Genomic DNA, 24,590 nt, shown 5'->3' with positions numbered 1-24,590 from the left:
AGCAGTGAAAATGAACCTGCTGCAGCTGCAGCTCCCATACGCAATGTTATTCCCAGCCAGATTACGCCTAGTTGGGCTTAAAGGTGTACTGTTTTTCTCAGACACCACAAGAGGCCTGGGATTGGCTGGACTGGCCTGGGACAAAGATCAGGAGGAAGCTCACCTGGATCGACAGCAGCGGATGGTAAAACGAGTTGTGGAAAGACAAGAGCGCAGTCCACAACAGAAGTTCCAGCTGAAAGGAACAACGCCCTCAAGGCTGTGGTAGAATTTAACCAATCAGGGTTCAGCTCTAGCTCAATGAGAAGTGATTGGGAAGATGGCCGGTTGGAGTGTTCCCCAATAATTAGCGCAGTAGAAGACTTAGTTACAGAATTGCCAAAAGTAACACAAAACACCGGCGATGAGTTGGGCTGTCTATGAATGGCCACGGCCCAAGAACTGCAGATACTGGTGAAATATATCCTTTTTGATAATAAATGCTATAAAATGCATAGAGAAGGGGGACTGCAGAAGGAAACGTCAAAGATACAGGGGGAGAGGGGCTGGGGAGGGACCAATTGTTATTGCTAGGGGGAGGTCAAGAGAAGGGGCTATTGAGACTGGGCGACAGCCACAACAACTACATAATCAGAATAGTTCCAGCGTTTGGATGGGAGGGTGATTACTTCTACCTGTCCTGGGGAAGGGGAGTTGGGTAGTTCAGTTGTTTCGGGCATTTTTAATAGGGACCAGGCGTGTAGGGGGTAAGATTTTTGGCAGGACAAGCTCTATGTCATTCCAATGGGACCCAACGTAGATTACAGGTGTATTTCCTCGAATGTACGTGGGATACACTCCATGATAAAGCAGCATAAAATACATGCATTTTTGGTGTGCAGAGGGGTGCAAATTGCAGTGCTGCAAGAGACACACACAAATGCTAAAGAAAGGGCTGCATTGAAGCGCTGCAGGCGTGGGCAGATATTGTACATGAACTACTCAGCATTCGCAAGAGGAGTGTTGGTGTAGGTGAGAGCAGGGGTCCCTTTCCAATGTACCCAATAGTTCATAGACCCGGAAAGGCGATATGTGGTGTTAATGGGTACTCCTGATGGGAGAGTTAAGGCGATAGGGAGCATCTACGCCCCAAACATAGAGCAAGCCTCTTTCTTAGCAGCTATTTCTAGGGCACTGGTACATGCCCTGACTGGGTTGGTGCTCTTGGGAGGAGACTACAATAGCGTCGAAGATGTTGGACTTGACCGGTCTCACCCCCCATTGACAGACTCACCAGCGTGCAGGGCAGCAATACCAAGGAGAAATTGGCAACAGCAGTGGGGGTTAACAGATTCCTGGCAGGTGCAACATCCGGGTGAACAAAACTACTTGTTCTTCTCCCCTATTCATTAATTACACATTAGCCATTTTGTGCACTCCAGATGTGCATGAGTGCGTATAGGCTAGTGAATATCTGGCACACACAATCTCAGACCACAATCCCCTTTTGATTAGTCTCAACTGGTCCAGTGTTAGAAAAAGCAATCCCACGTGACGCCTCAGACTGGAGATTTGGAAGATCAGGTATAACAGGCTACGATCCGCACAGCTATTGAACAATACTTTGCAGTGAATGCGGGAAAGGCCTTGAGCCTCATAACAGAGTGGGAGGCATTCAAAGTGGTGCTCAGGGGCAGGTGCATCTCCGAAGTGGTAGAAGTGAGGAGAACTCTGTTGAGGGACACATTAAATGCAGAGCAAAGGCTGCAACATATTGAACTGGAGAGGCCAGTGAATGTAGGAAAACAAGGGGAGTTGCTAAAGAAGAAGCAGTGGGACATGTTGAAAGGTTGTACTGCTTTGACTACAAGAACTACATGATGAGGGCTCATGCCGAGCATGATAAACCGGGGGCTCTGCTGGCATAGCTGGCTAACCCGGCCAAAAGGGGATTGGTTATCCTAGAAATGAACGACGACCAGGGTGAGGTTTGGTATCGCCAGGGAGATATAAATGGGCACTTCTGTGAATACTACACTAAGATTTATATGAGTAGTTTCCCTATAGCTGAGGAACTAGTGTAAAGTGTCGAGCTGCCAACGGTAAGTGAAGAGGAGGCAGAAGAGCTAGGCGAGAGAGATAGAGCTGAACAAGTGTAAAAGTGCAATTAAGATCATGGCTAGGGACAAGACACCAGGGATAGATAGGTTCCCCATTGAATTGTATGCCACAAATGTAAACCTGCTGGGGCCCCAACTGATAGAACTGTACAATCAAGCAAAACGGGGGTGAGCTCCCGGGGACCAGTAGTGAGTCCCTGATTCTCTAGTTATTAAAGCTGAGGAAGAAGGCATCTGACAAGATAGTATACCGACCACTATCCATGCTTAATCTTGATTATAAAATCTTGAGCAAGATACTTGCCACACAACTTTTGCCACACATGACAAACCTCATACACTGGGACCAGGCGGGGTTCATACCAGCATGGAACACAGCAATAAATGTGAGGAGGTTGTTGAGGGTGCCGGAAGCAGACTCATACTGTAGAGAGGAGGCAGCTATTTTTGCAATAGACACCATGAAGGTTTTTGATAGTCTTGAGTTGCCGTACTTGTTTAGAGTGATGCGAGCTTTCGGACTGGGACCAGAGTTTGGGGCATGGACAGCTCTGTTGTACTAGGAGTCTACGGCCCGGGTTCAGACAGGAAAGATCATTTTGGGCAGTTATGAGGTAGAGAGAGGAACATGACAGGGATTCCCACTATCGCCCCTGTTATTCGCACTGGCTATGGAGCCGCTGGCTGCTAAAGCCAGAACAGAGACCTCGTACCAAGGGCGGGAAGTGGAAGGGCGTATACATCATACAGCCTTGTATGCAGACGATCTGCTTCTTTTCCTTAGCAACACGGGGGAAGAGCTTGACGGAGCCAGGGAGCTGCTCTTAGCATTAGAGAGAGTGGCAGGCCTCAAGGTCACCAAGCAGGGGCGAGAGAAACCACAAACGGTAGATGGAATAGATTTGGAAGATATATGCATCCCATAACTAGAGGTACAGATCTACAACGACAGTGCAAATCTCCTGGAAGGCAACGTGGGAAAGGTTATTAGGGGGGCGAAGGCCAATTTTGACTTTTGTACGTGTTTTGAGTTCTGCCGGTGTGAATCCCAGCAAAGAGATTTAGGCAGCTCTGGATGATGGTGATGGAATTCTTGTGGAGAGCTGAAAGACACATAGTAGCTCTAAAGAACTTAATGAGGCCAAGAACAGAGGGAGTAACTGGCAGCACAAAATTTTGAATACTATTATATAGCAGCTTAAATGCAATGGCTGACTAAGTGGGTGGCAAGCCAGCTCCAAGGGACAGTACAGCAGGGGGACGGATACCCGACCAAAGACCTCCTTTCCAGAATAGTGTTAAGGCTGTCTGTACAGGAAAAAGAAATGACTGCGGAACTGCAGGTGGCATATAAATGCTGGGCCAGAAGCTTACAGAGGTCTAAAGTGAGACGCCCATATGCACCAGGGATACCATTAAAATATTGCATGACATTACCACACAGAGCAGACTGGAGGAGGTTAGAGATGTGGGAGTTGGCCGGGGTGTTCCCAATGGGGATGTAATATGAGGACGGCATTCTACTACCCTTTGATACATTCAGTGAGAGATGAGATACTGGGGGGAGACTTCCTGCTCGATGCAACCTTAACTGTAGAAATACGTAAGCACTGGGACAGCGGGTTTACTGAACCACCTCTGGCCGAAGGATGCCAATATATGGTATCGGCCGCAGGGACATTTAAAGCGTTTACTTGCTTGTATAGGTCACTGAGTCGGGCAATGCTCCCTCCTCTCAATGAACTACAACAGAAATAGGAAGAGGACCTGGGGAGCCAGAGGAGAAAACATGGGGGAACTAATGGAGCGGGTCAACAAGATCACCAGGAATGCTAGAATTCAATTAATACATTTCTATGTATTTCACAGAGCGTATCTTAACGCAGGACTTATTAAAAAGTACTTCAATACGACAACAGCGGCCTGTCCCCGCTGCATGGATGTAGGTGCGGAGTTCTTACATATGTTTTGGAGTTGCCCGGAGATAGGGAATTTCTAGAGGGAGGTGACGGAAATGCTTGCGGAAATAGAGGAAAAGGAAGTGAGCATGACCTCAGGATACTGCTCACTACACAGATTCCCACATACTTCCAAGAATAAGACCACAGCTAAATTCCAGCACCTGGTACTAATGCTGACAAAGAGGGACAGCACCAGTCACTGGAAGGCAAGGGGAGGCCCCCATATAGGTAGGTGGAAGGGAGAGTTTGCATACTGGGCAGGTTACGAGGGACCTGCGCAGCTCAGAGGCGCCAGGTGCAATGGGAGTGAGTAGGCGTTAGAAGCAGCCAAGACATGGGAAGCTCTGGCAAAACACCTTAAGCACTAAATGGCACCTTAGAAGAAGAGCGCCGAGAAGCACCGCATGAGGATGAATCATAAAACACCCTGATATATATACATGGAAGAGGTGGAATGGAGTAGGAAGGGAGGGAGGAGCGCCCAGATAACGGGAATCTGAAGGGAGAATGAAGAAATGAGATAGCTGGATAGAGGACCCTAGAGAATAGACCTGAGAAGGGAATCACTGACAGAATATTGACGCAAGAATATTGAAGGCAAGAATATCGACATGGTAAGTACAAAAATATTGAAAATAAAATATCGATGTTAAAAATATCATTATTAAAAATATTGGATTTATTTGTTAAAAAAGATGTAAAATAAACTAAATATTACTTATAAATAAAATAAACATAGTTACAAATATGTATTAATGTTCAAAATTAATAAGTAATACATATATAACAATAAAACATTAAATAAACATATACATAAAATATATTATATATATATACTTACCTAATAATCAGTTTTAATAATTATTTTAATAACCTATACATTATTAAAAATATTATAAATTACAAATCGATCTATACACATAAAACAATAACATAAATAAAAACGAAATAATTAAGTTTAATACATTTAAAAAATGTAATTTACTTTCAATATTTTTAAAATTAATTATATAATACATTATCTCAAATACTACACAAATATTAAATAGCTAAAGAAATAAAACTACTATTCAAACTCCCAAAAAAACTACAATAAGGAAAATGTTGGATAGCGTAGGGCTTAAAATTACTATTCCCACTCCAGAAAGTGCAACGGTAGGGAAAATGTTGGATAGCATAGGGATAAAAATTACTATTCCCACTCCAAAGAGTGTAATAGTAGGGACAATGTTGGATAATGTAGGGGTAAAAATTACTATTCCCACTCCGGAAAGTGGAAAACTAGGGAAAGTGTTGGATAGCGTAGGGGTAAAAATTACTATTCCAACTTCAGAGAGTGGAACAATAGGGAAAGTGTTGGATAGCGTAGGGGTAAAAAATTACTTTTCCAACTCCAAAGAGTGGAACAGTAGGGAAAGTGTTGAATAGCATAGAAGTTAAATATAACATACTTAATTTTTGTATTTAAAATAATGAATGATTTAATTTTTAAATCACTCTAAATTATTTACAAATACCCATTAATATTTAATAAAAACATAATTACCATCGAATAAATAATTAAGTGTTGGATAGCGTAGGGGTAAAAATTACTATTTCCACTCCAGACAGTGGAACAGAGGGGAAGTGTTGGATAGCGTAGGGGTAAAAATTAGTATTCCAACTCCAGAGAGAGCAACAGTAGGGAAAGTGTTGGTTAGCGTAGGGGTAAAAATTACTATTCCTACTCCAGAGAGTGGCACAGTAGGGAAAATGTTGGATAACATAGGTATAAAAATTACTATTCCCACTCCAAAGAGTATAATAGTAGGGACAATGTTGGATAATGTAGGGGTAAAAATTACTATTCCAACTCCAAAGAGTGTAATAGTAGGGACAATGTTGGAGAATGTAGGGGTAAAAATTACTATTCCCACTCCGGAAAGTGGAAAACTAGGGAAAGTGTTGGATAGCGTAGGTGTAAAAAAAACTATTCCAACTCCAGAGAGTGGAACAGTAGGGAAAGTGTTAAATAGCGTAGAAGTTAAATATAACATACTTAATTTTTGTATTTAAAATAATGAATGATTTAATTTTTAAATCACTCTAAATTATTTACAAATACCCATTAATAATTATTAAAAACATAATTACCATCGAATAAATCATTAACAATAAATTAATAATAAATACCAATAAATATGTATTAATAAATATTAATTACCAAATAATAAATATTGAAAAATAACATATTTTCCATAACAAAAGCGTATTAATTATTAAAAAGTGATTAACAATTAAAACATATTGAACATTTAAATATATTTTTATACCAAAAAATAATATTTATTGAACATTAATTACCAATTATTAATTCCTTTTTATTATACTAATTAAAAATATCAATAAATAATATTTAATTACCAATTAATGCTTAATAAAAAATAAATTATTTTCATAACCAAAAATATTTACCAATTGATAATTAATGTCCAAGAAATTAATTATCAATACCCAAAAATACATTTAATAATTTCTTAATTAGATTTCAATTACTTCCAACACTATTCCCCTATAAACGCACAACACAATCCAATAATAAAATAATACACTGAACATAATTATCAATTAATCAATTAATAAAAGTAAATTACCAATTCATAAAAATTAATTACCAATTAATAAAAATGAATTACCAATTAAAAAAACTGTATTACCAATTAAAAATGTGTATTACCAATTAATCAGACCCTCCAGGATTTCGCGATTTTCGCAGTTTGCCGCGAAATCGGCACTTTTGTAAAAATGCTGCGATTTTTACAAAAGTGCCAGCGAAATCGGCACTTTTGTAGAAATCGCATCATTTTTACAAAAGCCGCTATATCCTGGGGGGTCTGAGTTTACTTTCGCTTGTGCTTCCTGAACGACGTACTCCGCATTCCAAGAGTCTTTATGCCCACATTTCATTATGAGGATTTCCGCGGGATCGATGTTTTTGTCCAGAAGCTGAAAAGGGCTGGTATCTGTGTTCATTTTACTTCACGTTGGAACAAAAAGGGTGATGAGGAATTGAAAGGCTCTCGGGGTGTTTGTGTCGAGTCTGTGTGTGTGCGTGCAGAGAGAGCGGAGGCTCGGGGAGCAGCGGGAGCTCGGGACTGAAAGGTGCTGCCGCAGCGGGGCGTCCGGAAGGACTAAAGGGCTCCTCTGAGAACGGAGCAAGAGATTTCTGAGGCCCGAGCGGCCACTTCATCCCCGCGATGAGTCACACAGGGCCTGGTGGGAGGCACACACACCGCGCTCCCACGGGGCACGACGGGCGCCTCGCTGGGTGAAGGGCAGCTCAAGGCAACGCCTGTGAAAGCCGTCCTGTCGCCGTAGCCCGCCTATCAACTACTTTCAAAGCAGCAGTAGCACTCTAGACAGCCCCATCCCATCTAAAAAAATAAAATAGACGACTCCCGTCAAGAAACTGTCTGCCCCTTTCACTAGGTTTCCCCGCAGACCTCCCCAATCTCCGCTTGTCAACCAACTGCTTTATCTCCGCTGTTAGTATCACCACAAACTACCCCATCTCACCTCTAACAGTGAATAGTCCCATCTTCCTTCCTAACCCTATCACAAAAGTTACCCCGTCTTCTCTTAGTCATTGAGCTGCACAGAAAAATGCTATTTTCCCTCTCAATACTATCACCACAGACCTCTTTCCATTTCCACATTGTCAAAAAGCCACTCCATCCTGCTCCCCTCTCAAGGATAACAGCCTTCACCTGTGGGCTGCTTCCTCTATTCCATATTCCAGGTTGCCTATTCAAAGTGGAATACTCTGCTAAAACAGTTTCCATTTATTTAAGGCTGAAAATGAATGATTATGAGTAAAATAAAGTGCCGCAAAAATGCAGCTAAATTTCCATATTTGTGCCGCTACATTTTCATATTTGTGCCGCTAAATTTGCGAATCCATGCCGCTATATCCTGGGGGGTCTGATTAATTATTAATTAAATATAAAATAATTATCAATAAATAAAAATGAATCATTACTTAATTACAATTACATTACTTCCCACCCAAATCCCCTAAAAATCTACCCACAACCTGCTACAGAACTTAAACGCAAAAATTAATTAAAATTAATTTATAATAATTAAAAATTAATAATTAATTTAGGATATATTTAAATTACTCCCCACCCTATTCCCTTATAAACCCACAACCCGCTCTGGTACTAAAACACAAAATTGACTTAAAAAAACATTATTAACATATAAAGATAGTATACATATCATTTAAAACTAGTAGAATACTTAACAAAAAACATATAACACATACATATTAAATACATATTAAAATACATAACAATAATATAAATATTGATATGAGCAACATCGAGATTAGTAACAACAATATATTTGATATCGATAATACAAACTTCATTATTACTTACATCGATATAAAAAAATTCAATATTACTTGCCTTAGGGTCGATATTCTGTCCAACGATATTCTTGACTTCAATATTCTGTACCTTCGATATTACCAACTCGATATTTCTGTAGGTCGATAGTTAGGATTCGATATTTAGACTGTGCACCCTGAGAAGGATGTTTAGGCACAGTAATTCAAGACACACCTGGTGGGAGGGGGTGAAGGGGAGGGAGAGGGTTGCCACTTGGCATAGGGTGAGTAGATGAAGTGGATATTATGTGGGTTTTTGCAATGTGCTTCAATTATTATGACCATTACAATTCTCAAAGGAGTATCAAATGAGCACAGAGGCTGGTTACATAGTAATGGAATGTTTGCCAGGAGAATACTTACAACTATGCATATACCCATGTAAATGTTTGTATTTTCATGTTTCATGATTTATAAATGCCCAATAAAGTTTGTTTGAAAAAACAAAACATTGTACTATCAATGAGTTCATGTTATAAAACCAGCAGTTTAATATAGTTATAAGGTTGATGGTGTTTCGATCTCAAAAATTTGAGATCATCTCCAAGACAGGAGTGTGAGCACCTGACATCATGGTGCAATAATGTAGAGTATGTTCCTACGCACGTACTGAATTGTGCAGGGTTGATTCTTGGTGTCCTACTTAAGGAACAGTAGTGAATGTGGTCCGGGCATCAATGGAGGGAAAGGTTCAATTAAGGAGCACATAGGGAACGACCACAGAATCTATCATCCGGTTCATTTTAAAAAAAACGTTTAGTGTTTCGCGTCAGAGATGCATCTCCCGTAGTGAAGCTATACTAATTGATGGGACAGATGGGCCTGAGTTACTGCTGGTATGCGCCTCTCTGCAGAAGCACTGATTTTACAACACGCAACAAGCTCATGGGGCTAAAAATCAGCAAGAGCAGCATGATGTACTAAAGTCTACCTGCTCACAGAAATCCAAAGAATCTCACTGAGTTGTTATTTAACTCCACAGAATTCTGCAGCGTGAAACTCCACGAGTTCTGCCCATCCCTAATTCTGACACCCATTTTTGCTCAGTGTTAGAAATGAAGGGAAAAAAAGAAATGAGGGTCTTCAGTTGGCAAAGGTTTGCAACGTTGCCCTAGTAGAGACCCTTCTTCCAAGTCAGGGTAAGGGGGATACACTTCTAAAATTAACCCTGCTCACCACATTGGTAGCTTGACATGAGCAGACAGGCTTATCTCAGAGGCAGTGCTTAAAGCATTTGTGCAGACATACAGTAATACAGTGAAAACACTACAAATGTACACCACACCAGTTTAGAAAATTAAGTACTCTTTATCTAAACCAAAAAAGACCAGAATTACAAAAATTCATAATACAGTACTAAAAATATGACTTTTAGAAATAGTTCTGTTCAAATGCAAAGTGCAGATGTGACACTTTTACCACAAAGTACCCTGGATGCATCAAAATCAAAAGGAAGAACAGCCACAGGTAAGGTGATGCGTCGATTCCTTACATGCACGGAAGGTGATGCGTTGGTTCCTTACTCCAGGGGAGGTGATGGGTCAGTTCCTTACTGCTACGCGGGGAAGGTGATACGTCGGTTTGTTGCTGAAGGGGAGGTGATGTGTCGGTTTCTTACTGTGTAGGGAGGTGATGCGTCAGTTTCTTACTGCGGCCCCAGCATTCTTGTAGACTTGATGGCCCGGTGCAATGCATGAGGATCCAGGATGCATCGGTTCACGATGTGGCGGCGGCAACTGCACTTGTGTTGGTTTCTTCAACCACGGTCATGTTGGTTCTTGCAGCCGCACAGCTGGGCCTGCATTGGAATCCGTGCAGTGATCTCAGCCTTCGTAGATCGGTGCACTCGATGCGGTGTGCAATGATTTCTTGAACCGCAGGCAGGCGCTGCATAGGTTTCTTCAGCAGCACGATGACGATGCATGGAAATTCTTCACGCACTACGGTGATGCATCGGAAACAGGTGCAGATGCGTTGCTTTCCAGATCCCAACAACAGGAACAAACTCCAGAGGGCCAGGATAGCATTAGGTCAGAACTCTCAGCAAGAGAGTTCAGGGGAGCTGGGGGTGAAGTCTTTGTGTTTTTGAGACTTCCGAACAGGAGGGAAGCTCTCCTTCAGACCCTGGAGATCTTCCTCAAGCAAGGGACACAGCACACAGCAAAGTCCTTGCCCTTTCCTTTGCAGAAACAGCCACCGCAGGCCAACCCCAGACAGCACACAGCAAAGGGGCGATACTTCTCCTCAGTTTCTCCGGCTCTTATCCTAGGAAAAGGTTCCTCTTGAATTCCAGAAGTAATCTATGAAGTTTTTCTATCCCTGAGACTTCCAACAGGAGGCAAGCTCTACTCCAAGGCCTTGGAGAAAACTCCAACAGCAGGATGATGAAAGCACAGTCCAGTCCTTTCCCTGCCAAAGACAGAAGCAACCACTGCAGGCCAACCTCAAACGCAAACAGCACAGGGGCAGTACTTCACCTCCTGGGAGGTTCCTTAGTTCATCAGTAATCTAAAGTTCAGGGGTCTATGCCCCATTTTTTGTAGCAAAAACTCATTTGTTCTCTGCTTGCATAGAAGCTCTTTGCCCAGCCAAAACCAGTTTTGTCCTCTTGTTGCAGCTGTCTGGCAAGAAGTGGAGACAGCATTGTGTAAGGTAGACGGGGCCTATTCAGGTGCAAGGGGAATCTCCTCCCACCACTCTAAATTCAGGCAGGGCCTATTCATGTGCTTTTGAGAATTCCTCCCCCTACTCTGAATGCAGACCAGGTCTATTCAGTCCATTCCGGATTCATTCAGGAAATACAGGACACACATCAACCTACACCCCCAGGGTGGCTGTGTGAGAGAATGCACATCCCCAGCCTCTGTCACTCCAAAGCCAGACAGTCAATACGGAAACCATCAGGGCCACACAGGATGGCTAAGTAAGAAAACACCTATTTTCTAACATTGGTATTTCCAAACGCAGAATGAAAAAAGCATCCTTACTAAAAGATGCATTTTTATATTCTGAGTTCAGGCGTACTAAACTTTACCTTCCAATCTTGTCCCAATGGGAAGTTATACTTATACGATGTTAAAGACAAACTCCCAATCTATCCTATGGGACAGACAGCCTTTCAATAGTGAAAAACGAAATTGGCAGTATTTAACTACCAGGACATGCCACACACACCAGGGAATGTCCTATGTTTCCCATACACTGCAACCTGCCCACAGGTGTACCTTGGGTCTACCTTAGGGGTGTCATACATGTAAGAAAAGGGAAGGTTATGGCCTGGCAAGTGGGAGCACTTGCCAGGTCGACATGGCAATACCAAACTGAGCACAAATAATGCAGTGGCAACTCTGAGTTACATTTGCAGGCTGCTCATGTGGGTGGCACAATCAGTGCTGCAGGCCAACTAGCAGCATTTGATTTACAGTCCCTGGGCACACATAGTGCGCTGTACTAGAGACATACCAGTAAAATAAACAAGCCAATCATGGAATCACCAATCCATCATAATAATTTACAGGGGGAGTATATACACTTTAGCACTGATCAGCAGTAGTAAAATGCCCAGAATCATAAAAACAACAAAAACAGGGTCCAAAACAGGAAGCTAAAAAGCAAAAAGTCTGGTGATAAACCCACTGAAAAAACCAGCCCTAACACTCATGGTTTATTAATTATCTTTGTGTAATGTGAGGCAGATGACAGACCGTGCCTAAGGACACCAAGTAACGCCAAACTCCAAAACATTAAGAAGCTAGAGAAATATGACGAGTACTAATCATGAAAGGACGTCCTATACAAAATGGCATACTTATCATTGTATTTTTCTCAAAACAAACAATTTTTTCCTATTTACATCTGAAGCCTCCTAAAATAAATCATAAATGTATCATTAACTTACTTTGTTGTGGTCCTGATAAACAATGGTACCAATCCAGTGTGGAGTCACTTACCTCACAATTGGATCTTGCCAAAGCAGACCCACAGAGCATGACGTGGGGGGCATAGTTAGTGCTTATGCGGGGAAGCCAGTACTACACAATGTGTGTGTGTGCTACTGTGATTGTACTTTTAGAACAGATATTTTTGTGTGTGGAGATTAGGTGTGCATATGACTGCGCTCCGTGCCAAAGGGAGACAGATGGTTGTTGCTGAAACCCAGGGTAAATTAGAACCACAGAGTAGGGAAGAGTTGGACAGGGTATTGTACATGCGACAGTGTACGTTGTTGAGACGACCTTTTAGAGTAGTTGTGCTGCCTTTTGGCAGAGTGTTGACTGCATAAGGAAAACAAACATATGCCATGAAACAATGTGATCAGCAAAGCCTGAGAAGGAGAGTTTTGGGGATGTCATGAGGCTCATGGAAGTGCTGTTTCCATCCGCAGTGAACAAAGCCTGTGAGGATGGACAGTCCCCAACCTGCATGGCCCTGCAGGGATGCTGCACATGCACGCCAGCAATAGTGAAGTGCTTCAACAGATGGCAGAAGGTACCATACTGACATGTAAGTTATGACAGGGCGCTGAGATAGAACAAGAAACCACAAATTACTGTTTCATTCTGGGATGATTAGACAGAAGATTATTGAGAGACGTTACATCCTGCCAGCGTGCATACTGTGGAGCAATACATGACCTTGGTGTTAGGGCTTTTAGAAGGGGATCACAGGCTGCACTACTAGTACCATAATGCACTTCTATGGGAGGAGCGGTGTGTTGTCCCATACTGCCCTGAGACAGATCAGCTGATCATGAAGGGAGGTTCTTAAACCTCTGGCGCGATAATTGCGGGGCTTGGCTTTCCTATCCTACACCTTTACTCCTGTTGGATTCCTCCTTGTGTCAAGCTGCACTGTTGGTGTTTCGTGCAATTTCTCCTTGATTCAGTAGCGCTCCTCACTCCCTTTCCGCCTGCCTGATTCCTCTTCGGATTCCCGTGATTGTTCATTGTGACTCCTGCTTGCTTGCTCCTGGAATCTCTCGGTGTGTCTGTGTCGTGCTCATTCCTGACGTGACCGTCTGTTTATTTTGTGCTCCGGCGAGTTTCTTTTTATTTTTCTGCTCATCGCAACCTCTTTGTAACTGAGGTCAGTGTCCCCGTGAATGCATCGGATCGATGCGTTCCTGTTTGTTTCCTTTCCTTGTTTGCCCTCATCAGGAAACTTTATTGAGACTTTCGGGCAAACAACGAACAGCGTGTGAGAGACGCTGCTCCTTCCCTGGTTAAAGCAAAACGCTTTCACACGTTCTATCGGATTTCCTTTGCCAAGCTGGGACATACCGAATCTTATATGCCGCTGTAACCTGCCTTCGTATTCCTTCAGGATTCGAACACGATTATTCTTTTTAATTGGAATCTCCTGTGTCCTTACCACCAAATCTTGAGTGGTGTTTAGTCTAACCCTGTTGGAATATATCTGGAGCCTGTTTTATTTTATAAGAGACCAAGTCACTCCTGTTGGATCACCGTTATTAAAGTCCTGCCTAATTGATGTCACGGGTAAGTGTGGGGCAGCACACACATCAGGTTATTTCTATTAAGAATGTTAGTTTTTACCTACACAGAATAGAGTGACATTGTTCTGTTCTCTTTCTTGTTTCCACTGCAGCTAGTAGCCGCCCACCCTACCTGAATACTCCTCCAGCGGATTGACCACTGACTTGGTCTCTTCCTTTTCTGGCATTGCCTATCATCCCTGCCTGGTTCTTGGTGACACAGTGGTGGCGGCACTCTTAGGGAAGGTTGAGGCATTGGCTTCGCTCCGGAGGTATTGGAATTCTGTCTGGAATCACCCTTGAACCCCACACTTGGAGACAAGGTGCAAAGACAAAAACTGCTTTACTCCATGTCACCCACCAAGGCGGATAGACAGACTTCATTAATGTTGCTCAGCCCAGTGAAGGTGTTGGTGGGGTAGCGAAACTTGAGGGGGCATCCCTGCAAAGTACACGGAGGATGGCCCCCAATCTCCTGACCGAATCAGGATCTCTCAAGCCAGAAGTTTGCAGCATGAGCTTGAGGTGACCCCCTGGAGACCCCACTTTCCCCCAAAGCGGTGGCTGCGGGAGCTACTGTTGCATCCCTGGAAGGTGTGTTGGAGAGTGTTCCACCTGAAGAGACACAGGTGAAGAGCGAATGACTCTGCATGGAGGCAGCCTCTGACTCGTGGACACCAAAGCAGCAGGTGGGCATGCACCCACAGCATCTCGCAGATGTGGTATGCGCGCACAAAATAAACACATTGAAAGAACAATGAGGAATTGTGACAAACCTCGAGAAATACAGCTGGAAGCTCATGGCATTAAAGTAGCATTTACAGGAGCAGATGTCCAACAACTTTTACACCAAGCATGAGTAAGTTGATATACTGAGCTTTCTGTGTATAAAACTTTCTAGAAAAGTTGCTAGAATGAGCGTAAGAGAACACACTGATCAGCGCAGGCATTTCTGGGATGCCACTGCGAATCTACCAATGGGTGAAGAAGAAGTCGAATTTATGACTTTCAGACTGAGAGCAACCCAACTTTATGATGTCAAGATGTGAGTGCGCAATTTGAAAAGGTACCACTAAACAGATCTAGGTGCTTTTGACCTGCGCCATGCAGTGTCATATTGACTGAATTTGTCGCTGGGTCACTACCAATGACAAAAGAAACACCAGCATAAAACTCTGAGGAGAAAAAATGAGTTTGCTCATATGCAGTTAAAAGATTGTAAGCTTGCCATGTAACAGGTATGTCTGATTGTGTATCTAAGGACAGAGGTATTGAAGAGCAGGCAGGTGGAATGGATATTGCAATGCCTCTAGGTCACCTGGTCACGAGTGATGGAGCAAGTATTCGCACGTAAAGCGACTTGCTCGTACTCATGAACCTCGAATAACCCTAACTATATAACCAACCTGTTTGTCTTACTAATTTGCCTCTTATACTTACCCCATTTGGGTGTCCGAGTGAAGCTTGCTTATGTGTTTTCTAATCATAATACGCATGCATATAAAATGGGTGCTGCTACACGGGAATTTCAACTGCGCATGGGTCTGTCATACCCATGTGACATGACGTACTCACAGTTCTGGAGGGAGCCGTTTCCATCTGTGCACTAGTGCTAAAATGGCTGTTCTATGTTCTCACAGGCGAGAGGCTTGCATTGCTGCTTTAGCTAAGCTGTTCGTTCTGCTTAATCCTAATGCTATAGTTTTTTTTTTTTTTTTTAATTTTCCAAAAACCTTTATTCGCTTGCAGGATATTTTACACAGCGTGCAGCCTACAACCCTGGGGCCGGCAGCAGATTTTCAGGGAACATGCCCGCACAGACCAGGTACTTCTTACACAACCAATTAGCCGACATCCCGAAGGCTCGGCGGCGTTCAATTATGATGTAATGCAAGGACCAACTAACAAGCAGCAGGGGGTCAGAACGTGGTGTGTGTCTGTTGGGCAGTGATCTCAACTGTGACGATTAGACAGCAAAATCTATCACTGGGTACTCTCTTGATGCATAGAGAAATCCCCATCAGAATCCCAACCTGTACCGCCCTACATCATTTGGGAACCTTCACATAGCAAGTGGGTCAACGTACCCAGTGCGAGATTTGGCCAGATTCAGCCGAGTCTACCATGTAGATCCCAATGTATGTATCATCTGATATAAACTCAGTATCAGGTGGTAACCGAATAGCAGTGCTAAATAGTGTAAATCAAAAGGTGTTGAAAGTGAGATAGTATAAAATTGGATAAGAATGAGGAAAACAATTTTAATAGGCACCTACCTTTTCCCAACGATAAAAAACAGTGCAAGTGGTAGTATTAACAATTAACGACTCAGATGGAAGTAATGGTCGACATGTTTCTGCAGTTTACCTTGGGCCCATAGGTCACCTACTGCCTCATCAGGACCTAGTATGCTACTGCTAACTGTGGTGAAAAAAGTAAATGTAAAGTAACATAGTAATTGTCACCTTAAATTCTCCTGTTTTCAAAATCCCGGAGTACAGCAAGTTGACAGACACACATACACATAAAGAAAGAGAAAAGATATGTGCATATCATCAATGAGATCTTTATATCATCAAAAGCCTGCTAGTTTATTACAACAAGTCAGGGAAGTACACTGCAAGGTATCATGTTACCTGTAATTGGTATACCATGAGAGCGATATCTATAGAGTATTTATAAAAAATTCGGATTTTCACTCACCCAGGTTCTAGGAGAATGCAGCCCCACCTCACCAGGCCACAGCGCAGGTAAAACGGAGCACCGCTCTATTCAGGCAAAACAAAAGATAAAGTCAAAGGAAGCACCTTGGTGCTGCGGTTTAAAACAACACTAATCGCCTTCATTAGGCTGATTTAGTTCAAATTCAATTCATTCCCCCAAGGGGGTTTGTCCTACCCCCGCCGTCTCGATATGCCCATAGTGTGGTAAATAGGTTAGTCTAGGCGCATTGGTAGTGTAAAACATGCCGCATAGATTCGGCAAGAGCCGTTGTGAATGGATGCATATTGCTCGATATAACGGTGAAATGCAGTCCGCACGAGTCTCGCTCTGATTTCAATGCGGGTCGCCGTATTTGCTGAAAATCAGATAGTGAGGCGATCATTAGGGATTATTTAGCGTCTGTATAAATAGTGTTTTAATGTGAGCCCTTTAATGTAAGCCCTGTTCGATACCTTATAGTCGCCACAGTGGTTAACTACACACACGCATTAATAACACGCCAACCTGCCTACCTCTCCGTCGGTACTCCGGACGTCCTTCTGGGCTGTCGGTGGGAGGTACCGAACGGACAGGTAGAGGTATATTTACAGATTCAAGTGGTTGGCTGCGGCATGTACGGAGTGACATCATACCGCCGCACCCCCAGGAAAGTAGGTAAATGTAGTTTGCTGCCTTTAGTTTCACAGAATACGTAAGCCGGTGTCTGGCAGGCAGCGTAGTCCCTCCTGCGCGAATGCCCCGCGCCCGAGGGAAGCCGGGAAATGTAGTGCCTCTAAGGCCGATAGTGTGTAAGATCTTGCTGTCGGCTAATGACAGTTCTATGAGAAAACACCGGTAATGGGCTAGAGCGGGAGGGTATCAATGATTGTATCTCCAAGCTCAAATTAGGATCGCCCAGTATAAACAAACCGACAGAGTCATGTGTACCCACTACTCCTTACAGGGAACGGCTATTAGGACCGATGTCGTCCTACTTGAGTAATTGAATGCCGTGTCAGCTTTATAGGGTAGTGTTGGCGATAATATCATCGAGTTTATGAGCTAGTAACTCTAAGGATGGTCAAAGACACTCTCTAATGTCAGAAGGTGTTCAGTGGGATAAGAGGTTCTAATTATACTGACATCTGAGGAACCCGGTTATAGTGACATCCAGGGAATATCCTCGTTTAGTCCGTGCTTGTCCGTCTGGAGCTTATATACCCATCTCTGCTCCCGTTTGAACAGGAAGCCACTTACATCAGTGACATGTGTAGGTATTAGTAGCTGTTCAAGTACAGTCCAATGTAGATCTGTAGGGGTGTGTTTGGCTTCTATGAAATGGTTTGTCATTCTGGTTGACTGTTCGAGCATCTAATTGAGCTCTTGTGCTCTGAAATCCGTATTTTGACTCTCCGTGTAGTCATCCCTACATATTTTTTGTTGCAGGGACAAGTGATCAGATACACGAGATTGGTACTATTACAATTTGTGAACCTCCGTTGTTGCCACGGTCGGTCCGTACCGATGTCAATTGTCAATGATTTCGCAGTCTGCGGGCAGGCCGCACAATTGCCACATGGATGATGCCCTGTGGCTGCTGGCATATCCCACATAGTCCCTATTGCTCGGGGGATCTCACATTTAGGTCGTGTATGGACCAACTTTTCCCTAAGATTTTGCCCTCTCTTAAACGCAAATAGTGGGGCAGGTATGGTATCAGTACCTGTATTTAAGATGCCCCAATGTTTCCTCACTATTTTTTGAATCTGATTTGACTTAGTACAGAATGTACTTAGACAAGTGATTCGGTCCTTGTTTGGTTTAGGAGGTAGGATTTCTGCTTCCTGTTCAAACGGCAGCAGAGATGGGTATATAAGCTCCAGACGGACAAGCACGGACTAAACGAGGATATTCCCTGGATGTCACTATAACCGGGTTCCTCAGATGTCAGTATAATTAGAACCTCTTATCCCACTGAACACCTTCTGACATTACAGAGTGTCTTTGACCATCCTTAGAGTTACTAGCTCATAAACTCGATGATACTATTGCCAACACTACCCTATAAAGCTGACACGGCATTCAATTACTCAAGTAGGACGACATCGGTCCTAATAGCCGTTCCCTGTAAGGAGTAGTGGGTACACATGACTCTGTCGGTTTGTTTATACTGGGCGATCCTAATTTGAGCTCGGAGACACAATCATTTATATCCTCCCGCACTAGCCCATTACTGGTGTTTTCTCATAGAACTGTCATTAGCCGACTGCAAGATCTTACACACTATCGTCCTTAGAGGCACTACATTTCCCGGCTTCCCTCGGGCGTGGGGCATTCGCGCAGGAGGGACTGCGCTGCCTGCCAGACACCGGCTTACGTATTCTGTGAAACTAAAGGCAGCAAACTACATTTCCCTACTTTCCAGGGGGTGCGGCGGTATGATGTCACTCCGTACATGCTGCAGCCAATCACTTGAATCTGTAAATAGACCTCTACCTGTCCATTCAGTACCTCCCACAGACAGCCCAGAAGGACGTCCGGAGTACCGACGGACAGGTAGGCAGGTTGGCGTGTTGTTAAAGCGTGTGTGTAGTTAACCACTGTGGCGACTATAAGGTATCGAACAGGGCTTACATTAAAGGGCTCACATTAAAACACTATTTATACAGACGCTAAATAATCCCTAATGATCACCTCACTATCTGATTTTCAGCAAATACGGTGACCCGCATTGAAATCAGAGCGAGACTCGTGCGGACTGCATTTCACCGTTATGTTTGAAAGGAAAGACAACAGTGGAAGATTCCCAAGAGAACAGCACCTAGTCAAAGTTTCTCCAAGAAAGATTTTTCTTTTGGGCCCACCCTCTGGTACATGGGGAAGTCTGTGTGCACACTCCAAAAACACCCACTGTTACAGTGTAGGTTCAAAACATGAACTATGAAGGGATTTGAAAAAGGTCAAGGTGCACCACTTAAACGTTTTTTAGAAACTGTTATCTCTAGTAGGGTAAACAGTAATGATCACATCAAGTATTTCTTGTATTCTTGAGAGTTCTTTATTCAATTCTGTTGAAAAAAGCTATACACAGGATCTACAGCCGACGCGTTTCGTCCTCAAGGGACTTCTTCAGGGCAAGATAGTCACTAACGATGATGTCCCTGGATCTTCTCCCGTTGTTAAAGGATGCGTACGTTTATCCGTAAGGTTATATTGTGGACCACATGGCATCACGTTTTTCAGACACCTGTCCATTTAGGATTCTGTCCCGGCAGATCACACTTTTTTTGATAGGCGGTATAGGTCTATTCAAATTCAACTACAACCGAATCACACCCGTAATATGAGGTGTTAAGTTTTGTGTGTTCAAGCCACATCCAAAAATGAGGTACTTGACGGAGGGGGACGTTGTTTTGCACGCTGTTCCATCGAGCCACGCAGGAACTAGGGGATGCTGCAGGTTACTTTATCAAGAGTTTCTTGGCAATAGAACTACCACACATCCCTCCAACAATAATAAGATATTAGTAGATGACAGACGGAGGTCCCCACTACCTTTCTACTCTGGTTCCACTGCTATTGGATTATTATCCTCATTTTTGGATGTGGCTTGAACACACAAAACTTAACACCTCATATTACGGGTGTGATTCGGTTGCAGTTGAATTTGAATAGACCTATACCGCCTATCAAAAAAAGTGTGATCTGCCGGGATAGAATCCTAAACGGACAGGTGTCTGAAAAACGTGATGCCATGTGGTCCACAATTTAACCTTACGGATAAACTTACGCATCCTTTAACAACGGGAGAAGATCCAGGGACATCATCGTTAGTGACGATCTTGCCCTGAAGAAGTCCCTTGAGGACGAAACGCGTCGGCTGTAGATCCTGTGTATAGCTTTTTTCAACTGAATTGAATAAAGAACTCTCAAGAATACAAGAAATACTTGATGTGATCATTACTGTTTACCCTACTAGAGATAACAGTTTCTAAAAAACATTTAAGTGGTGCACCTTGACCTTTTTCAAATGCATTTCACCGTTATATCGAGCAATATGCATCCATTCACAACGGCTCTTGCCGAATCTATGCGGCATGTTTTACACTACCAATGCGCCTAGACTAACCCATTTACCACACTATGGGCATATCGAGACGGCGGGGGAAGGACAAACCCACTTGGGGGAATGAATTAAATTTGAACTAAGTCATCCTAATGAAGGCGATTAGTGTTGTTTTAAACCGCAGCACAAAGGTGCTTCCTTTCACTTTATCTTTTGTTTCGCCTGAATAGAGCGGTGCTCCATTTTACCTGCGCTGTGGCCAGGTGAGGTGGGGCTGGTGCGCAACGTTTACAACGCGCGCGTTACCACGACCTACCATTACCATGCGGTTGTAACAACGAAAGTTGTTACAACGCATGGCGCTGGGGGGCGCTCGAGGATAGTAAATCATTTAATTTACTATCCCAACACCTTCCCTACTATCCACGGGGACTGGTGTTGGAATAGTAAATTAAATGTTTTAAATTTGCGCCCCCCCAACGCAAGTCGTTGTAACGACTTGCGTTGTTACAACCGCGTTGTAATGGTAGGTCGTTGTAACGCGCGCGTGGTAACGACATACATCCGGTGGGGCTATATTCTCCTAGAAACTGAGTGAATGAAAATCCGAATTTTTTATAAATACTCTATAGATATCGCTCTCATGGCATACCAATTACAGGTAACATGATACCTTGCAGTGTACTTCCCTGACTTGTTGTAATAAACTAGCAGGCTTTTGATGATATAAAGATCTCATTGATGATATGTACATATCTTTTCTCTTTCTTTATGTGTATGTGTGTCTGTCAACTTGCTGTACTCCGGGATTTTGAAAACAGGAGAATTTAAGGTGATAATTACTATGTTACTTCACATTTACTTTTTTCACCACACTTAGCAGTAGCATACTAGGTCCTGATGAAGCAGTAGGTGACCTACGGGCCCAAGGTAAACTGCAGAAACATGTCGACCATTAATTCCATCTGAGTAGTTATTTGTTAATACTACCACTTGCACTGTTGTTTATCGTTGGGAAAAGAGAGGTGCCTATTAAAATTGTTTTCCTCCTTCTTACCTAATTTTATACTATCTCACTTTCAACACCTTTTGATTTACACTATTTAGCACTGCTATTCATCTACCACCTGATACTGAGTTAATATCAGATGATACATACATTGGGATCTACATGGTAGACTCGGCTGAATCTGGCCAAATCTCGCACTGGGTACGTTGACCCACTTGCTATGTGAAGGTTCCCAAATGATGTAGGGCGGTACAGGTTGGGATTCTGATGGGGATTTCTCTATGCATCAAGAGAGTACCCAGTGATAGATTTCGCTGTCTAATCGTCACAGTTGAGATCACTGCCCAACAGACACACACCACGTTCTGACCCCCTGCTACTTGTTAGTTGGTAGTTACTTAGTGATTAGGGTCGTAGTATTGGTTGGTCGTTAAATATTCCCTCGGATCCCCCCTTCTTTGTTGTTATAAACGTAATGCAAGGACCTCCAAGTTTATCAACAGTTCCAAGGTATTATACTCGTCTCGTGCTCCCTGCAAATGTGTGTTCACATATCAACTAGCAATTATCACGCCAAGCCCAGCAGGTCGCAGGCCAAACGCAGCTTCTATATGAAAACTTAATTCTTAAGTCCTACCCCAACAACCCCCCCACCCGCAACACGCCAGCAGTTCGCCTACCCGACTTAAGTTCCCGGAAATATATAATCAAGCCACCCTCCTCATGCTTATTAGGGGGAAGCTAGCACCCCGCCCGGGTTCTAGACTTTTACCTCATTCCTGCAGTGCCGCTCAAATCACCCCGATCAGTTACCCTGTCATTATAGCTAGATAGAGCTGTGCTCCCCATCCCTGCACTCCCTGCAGACTAATAACATCTCCTTCCTGATTCCTACTCTACTCCATGCACTCCCCACTCCCAGAAAGGGTCCCTGCTAATCGTGTTCAGTTTGCTCCACTGGTGCGTCGGGCATATCAATGTCCTCGCCACGTTCTGTCTCCTCCTCTTCGCTTGCGCAGACATATGTCTGGTACAGACCCCAGAAATTCTTGGGGCGACTCTTAGGCGGAAGTAATTCACTGTATGTTTCTGATTTAGTACAGCAATACAACATGTCTCTAGCCCATCTCCTCTTTGTAGGCAACGGACCCCTCATCCAGCAAATAGCTACAACCCGCCTGGCTATTAGCAAAGCCATATCTGCCAGGCGTCGCAGTGCCACCGGTAGTGTCTTCGAATATCCCAGCAGAGCCAGCGCTGAGTTGGCTAGTATCTCTGTGTCTAATATCTGGCTAAGTTCCAAAAAAACTTCTTTCCAGAATTTGTTAATTCTTGCTCGTCCAGGTGGCTGCTTTCTTCCTGTTCTCCGGTCTGGCTTCTTGGACTGTTCCTCTGTTCCTTGGACCACTCCTTTAAGGATTTCTGAAGTTCTCTAGGGTCTATGAAGAAATGTGAGTGGCCCCGTCTGTTTATCTGCAATTTGCCGGATACAGCATTGCGTGGTCCAAGCCAAGGTCCCGCATTTGTTTCTTATACGGGGCGAAGTGCCGTCGCTCCTCCTGAACTTTCACTGTAAAATCGAGGTACAAGGACTTTGTCTCTGGCCACCCGCAACGCCGTATCACGGTCTCTATAGTTCAGCAATTTCGCAATTATCGGTCTCGGAGGCACCCCTGGGAGCGGTCGCGGCCCCAGCGTGCGGTTTGCTCTTTCTACGATAAACATCGGCGAGAAGACATCCTCTCCCAGTAGAGTGATCAGTAGTTTCTCCACGAAGAGTTCCATCTTCCCTGTTTGTGTCGTCTCCGCAATCTCCGTGATACGAATGTTAGTGCACCTCGAGCGGGCCTCCAAATCTTCCACCTCTCTTAGTACTGATGAGAGGTTTGTTTCCGGGTCGCGAACATACAGCAGAGTATCATCCGCGTACGTGGAGATACCAATTTTGTATGTTGGAAAGCTGATACCCTCCAGACTATGGTATTCCCTAATTGCACATGCCAGGGGTTCCGCAACCAGCGCATATAAGAGGGTTGAGAGGGGGCACCCTTGTCTAGTTCCCCTGCTTATTTCGAAAGCTTCTGTGACACTATCCCCTATCGTTAGTCTCGCCGTGGGCTTGTAATACAATGCACCTAACATCTGCAGGAAGGGTTCACCCAACCCCAGCTTTCATTAGACTCTCAGCATGAACGCCCATTTCACGGAGCCTTCTCCATGTCAAGGAAAATTGCCAGCGCTTTGTTTTCCTGCCGCACATGCTGTATGGTCCCCAGTACTGTGCGGATATTATACGTGAGATTCCTATCTGGGACAAATCCGGCTTGCTCCGGCGCCACAAGTTCCGGAACCAGGAGAGCTAGACGCGTAGCCAATGCCTTAGCATACAATTTGGTGTCCACATTTATCAGGGAAAGTGGTCTATTAGAACCACATGCATTTGGAGGTTTCCCAGTTTTTAAAATTGTGACCAGCAGCGCCTCCCTCATAGAGGCCGGCATACTGCCCTCCGCGCAGATGTCAACAAAGAGAGTTATCAAATGTGGCACAAGTTTGTCTTGAAAAGCTTTATAAAAGCCCACTGTGAGGCCATCTGCCCCTGGGGCACTGCCAGGACGCATCCCTTCCAACGCCTCCAAGATCTCATCCTCTTGTACTGGCATCATCAAAAATTCCCTTTGTGAATCAGGCAAGAAGGGCATTTTTATGTAGCTAAGATAATCGTCAATTTCCTCCTCCACCTGGGAGGATCTGGACTTATAGAGATCAGCATAATAACCTCTGCACTCTTCAAGAATCTCCGCCTCATCAGTGATCACATCCCCT

This window comes from Lissotriton vulgaris, chromosome 2_1 (genome assembly GCF_964263255.1).
Source record: "Lissotriton vulgaris chromosome 2_1, aLisVul1.2, whole genome shotgun sequence".
NCBI classification, from domain to species: domain Eukaryota; kingdom Metazoa; phylum Chordata; class Amphibia; order Caudata; family Salamandridae; genus Lissotriton; species Lissotriton vulgaris.
This window is presented reverse-complemented; position numbering follows the sequence as displayed.